Below are 4,813 nucleotides of genomic sequence, written 5' to 3'. Positions count from 1 at the left end.
TCATGAAGCACAGTATCATGTTGATCAATGTGTGCTTCTAAATGTGTGTACATTAGTGTCACACCACTTCCTACTGTATACATGAAGGTGGAGGTTCTGACCTGCAGCATGGCACTGGAGCGTACAGTAAAGAGAAGCTCGAGGGGTTGACATTATTCCTCTGACCTTCAGGGGGCAAGTAACAGGCCGAGTAACACAGCAGTGTGCCAATTAATGACAGAAGAAGAAGAAGAAGAAGAAGAAGAAGAAGAAGAAGAAGAAGAAGAAGAAGAAGAAGAAGAAGAAGAAGAAGAAGAAGAAGAAGAAGAAGAAGAAGAAGAAGAAGAAGAAGAAGAAGGGAGGTTTAAAATACAGGTTTAACAATGTTTAAAGAACTGGCTTAGCAAATGTTTAATGAGGAAGAAACATGAAGGGGACACAGAGGGGGGTTTGAGTGATTGTAAGTTGTCCCTTTTTGTTTGTTTACAACTAAAGCTGACTTGAGATGGCTGACTTGAGATGGCTGACTTGTTCAAGCAGTTTAATGGACATAACAGGATGCAAACAGACGGGTGTGTGTCTGAAGTCGAGCAGCAGACACCTGTCCATTCTCTAACAGCCTCCTGCTTGTTTCAGCATCTGTTTGCCTTCTGTAACATCGTCGTCAGGCGAGAGGATGGCTGCTTTGTGCATACCTTTAAAATCATTAATCCGTCAAGATTGTCCTGATTAGGTGAATACGCAGGACGAGGGGTCACGGGGACAATAATCCTTGACTTAAATCTGTGCAGTATCTTGTCTTCAACAGTTATGATTCATACAAAGAAACATGTGCATTTCTTTATTATTGAGCAAATATGAGCATTTCAAAGATCCAAGTTTTTACAAAAAGTGACAATAAAAGTTTAAACATCGTCTTATACTGAGTGAATGTTCTGAAGTGTCATTGCACATTTAGAGGACAGGATATCTTCATATAACATCATGCACACACTGTTTGTTTATGTTCCAGCTCTGTGTGTTTGTTTGCGAGCGTGTCCATGCAAAAGTGCCCTGTGAGTCCGCCCGGCGCCTCCCCCCCCAGCCTGGGCCCCGCCATCTATTTCTGGCTCTGCGTCACGCCTGGGCTTTACTCCTGTGGCAAGAGGAGTGTTTCTCTAGGGCTCCCACTCTGCTGTACACACACACACACACTCATTGACTCTCATACACCTTCACACACACACATACACACACACACACACACACACACACACACACACACACACACACACACACACACACACACACACACACAGCACACACACACACACGCCCGCCCGGTTAACAAGTGAGCACACTCAGATGTAAACACACAGAGTGACGGACGCACACAGGAGCTGGTGGAGGGATGAATGGACGTAACCGGAGTTAAAACTTAAGTGTGTGTGTTGTGTGTGTGTGTGTGTGTGTGTGTGTGTGTGTGTGTGTGAGAGAGAGAGAGAGAGAGAGAGAGAGAGAGAGTGTCTGTTACCGTGGCGATGGAAGGAGGGAGTTTGAACACAGAGGAATGCTTTCGGGTGAGAGAGAGAGAGAGAGGGAGAGAGTCGTCCAGGTACAGTCCGTCTATCTATCTCCTTTTTTTTATTTTTCATGCTTTTCATTTTTTTTGAGTCCGTCTGAGGACTGTTAGTTTGTGTGTGTGTGTGTGTGTGTGTGTGTGTGTTTTTGTGCGTGCATGTTTTTAGCGTGTTTGTATCCGTTGCAAAACCAAGCGGGGGGGATGTCCTCGTCCGCCGTTGTCGTGGCAATGCAGCAGCCGCAGATGACAGCATGTGGTAATCATGTTTACGTGTGTGTTAGTGTATGTGTGTGTGACAAGGGGTGACATAAGCACTTAATCAGAAATGTTCTTTTCTCGCTCGCTCTCTCTCTCTCTCTCTCTCTCTCTCTCTCTCTCTCTTTCTATCTCTCATCACCTTCCACTCTCCCAGGGTGCTGTTGTAAATGGACACACACACACACACACACACACACACACACACACCCACACACACCCACTGGACAGCTGACTGTCTCACACAGTGGTGTCAGTTCCCTCTATTAACCGAGGGGTGCCACCACAACACACACACGCACGCACGCACGCACGCGCGCGCACGCACGCACGCACGCACGCACGCACGCACACACACACACGCACACACACACACACACATTCGGGGGTGTTAGTCGCCTTGAGCTGCCGGAACAGAGATTTACAAGAAAACAGGTTACACTGTGTGTGTGTGTGTGCTGTGTGTGTGTGTGTGTGTGGTGTGTGTGTGTGTGTGTGTGTTTATGTTGCACGTTTCCCTCGCTGCTGGGACCTCCCTTGTATAAACTCTGCTACACACAAACACACACACAGAAATACACACATGGACACACAGCCGTGACCCTGAGAGTGATTTCTTGTCCGTTTTTTCTCCTTACCGTCTCTCGCTCTTTATGCCTTCTTGTTCTTTTATTTACGTCGCTTCCCCCCCCCCCTTCAATCTGTCTGTTGTGTGTTTCTTTAATTTTATTTTTGGGACTTTTTCCAACACTTACACACTCTGATTCTCTGTATGTTTCCTTTGTTTTCATCCCCTTCATCAGCCTTTCCTCTCTTCCTCTTCTTCTCTTTCATTTTCTTCTTTTATTCTAAAAACGTCCTCTCGTCTTGTCTTCTCAATCCTCTGTTACTCTCCTCTGTTTGTGTCTCTTTTTGCACGACTATCAGTCCCCTCCTTCCCCTTGAAACACTTTCATGAGACACTTTCAGCTTCACATCTTAAACCTTGACAAAAAGGTGATTCTGGTATTCTGAATAGAAGCTCTGTTTTCCTCTCGTGTGTCGGGGTTTTCATGCTTTGGTGGATTTTTCAGCCGACAGCCAATCGACATAAATGCAGTAATGCACCTGATCAATGTTCACTTAAAGTTCTTGTTTCTGCCTGATAATTATTCTGAGAGTCTCACAGAGAGGATCTCTGTTTTTTTAATGTAAGCTGCTTTCTTCTTTTTATTTTTTATTTTTACGTTTACAGCTGCTTCTCAAAGCCACCAGACTCCATTCACAGAAAGTAGTGATTTCAGCTCCACGGCGTCCTCACTTGGTTGGTTGTTCTTTTGTTGCAGTGTTGTGTAACCTTGTTTTTAAATGTTGGCTCTGATGAAACACACTCACCAATGAGACAAAGGAAGAGCGGCTTCTCTGCTGTTCTGTTCTTAAACCACCGTTTTTCTCAATGGAAGTTAAGCAACCTTACAGTTTATGGTTGAAATACAATTTGTCTGTTTCTGTAAGCTTCTTTTCAGACATAATTATCTGAGCCGCTTGTTGAGGGACAAGAAGCACTTTTACATTCGATTGTGCACACTAACACCTTCAGCCTCTTCAGCCTGAGTGATTCCCGAACCCCCCTTTTTCATATTTTAAGCTGTTTCCACTCATGCACTCCTTAGAAATGTTTTCTAAAATGTTCTCAAATGTTCTCAATGTTGTCCCCTTGTCTCTGATACTGTTTCTGATTTTCATGGACAGGATGTCAAGGCACAGTTAAAGGAGGAGGGGGTCCGGTTTGGGGACCTCAGAGTTTCATGTCTCTCTTTTTGCAGATGATGTTGTTCTGTTGGCTTCAGGTCTGGTCCTCCAGCAGCATTGGGTCTGTTGCCATGGTTCTTTGTGGATTGCTCCCTCGGCTGTGGAGTGAGTCCCCTGCCTCAAGTGAAGGAGTTGAAGTATCTCCGGGTCTTGTTGGTAAAACGGATCATAAGATTGACAGCGTCAGCAGTTTTTCGGGCTTTGTGTCGGACCGTCATGTTGCAGAGGGAGCTGAGTCTGAAGGCAAAACTTTTGATTTATGGTCCATCTATATTCCAACCATTACCTTTGGTCATGAGCTTTTTGTAGTCTGTGAAATAATGAATTTGCAAAAACAAACGGCTCCAATGAGTGACCTCTGGAGGAGGTCTGGAGGGGGTCTGGAGGGGTTCTGGGATCATCCTTAGATACAGAGTGAGGATCTTAGACATTTGGAGAAAGTTCAGAGTAGAGTCGCTGCCTCCTTCAAATCGAAAGGAGTAAGTTGAGGTGGTTGGTGTATCTGATTGGGAAGCCTCCTGGTTGCCTGCCCTTTGGAGAGTCTTCTGGGCAGGCCCAACTGGGAGGAGACCCCGGGGTAGACCCAGACTGTGCTGCAGGGATTATATATCCTCCTGTCCTGGGCAGGCCTCTAGATCCCCCAGGAGGCGCTGGGAAACATCGCTGGGGAGAGAGACATTTGGAGGCAACTTGCTAAGCCTGCTGCCACTGAGACCCGAGCCTGTGTAAGCAAAGAAGAACATGAATGAAGATGATGTATTAAAAGACACTGCAGGGATCCAAAGATGGCAAAGGAAGCAGTTTTTTTGCCGTTATATCAGAGCGTTGTGTCATTTGACGTGAGCAGATGTTGCTGTTGTTCAGGAGTTTTGTGCAAATGTGAAAAAACATCTTCAGTCATTAAGTCCCTTAAGTATGTAAAGTCATTGTAAACCTTCATCTTTATTTCACTTATGTACTTCATGGAAATCAAACTTTGCATTCATTTGTATGAATCATGACAGACACAGAAAGAGACAGAGAAGAAAGATGTCCGTCTGTTTCTCCTGAAAAAAGATTGACAGACAATTCAGCCGAACACCGACGACAGAAGGAAAGAAGAACGAGGTGACAGATGAGACACAAACACAAGACGGCCTGTCAGGAAGACAGGCACAGAGGGAGGCAAAGAAGACAGACAGACACAAACAGAGAGGAAGGCAGACGGACAAGTTGACACTCAGACGG

At 45.4% G+C, this 4,813-nt stretch overlaps 1 protein-coding gene across 3 annotated transcripts in view; it reads left to right on the top strand.

Moving 5' to 3' along the window:
• Nucleotides 1-4,813, top strand: part of hivep2a (HIVEP zinc finger 2a) — a 117,416-nt gene that overhangs the window by 44,005 nt on the left and 68,598 nt on the right. Inside the window, exon 1 of one of the 3 annotated variants that reach the window (XM_065963917.1) lies at nucleotides 1,302-1,573. The exons of the other annotated variants lie outside the window; for them this stretch is intronic. The gene's annotated coding sequence lies outside the window, so the exon portion shown is untranslated. Of the gene's footprint in view, nucleotides 1-1,301; nucleotides 1,574-4,813 lie in introns of those variants that run through there. 3 annotated transcript variants of the gene reach the window in all.

Source organism: Labrus bergylta, chromosome 15 (assembly GCF_963930695.1).
Source record: "Labrus bergylta chromosome 15, fLabBer1.1, whole genome shotgun sequence".
In the NCBI taxonomy this organism is placed as follows: Eukaryota; Metazoa; Chordata; class Actinopteri; order Labriformes; family Labridae; genus Labrus; species Labrus bergylta.
The sequence above is the reverse complement of the archived record's forward strand: the minus strand, read 5'-3'. Positions and strand labels throughout refer to the sequence as shown.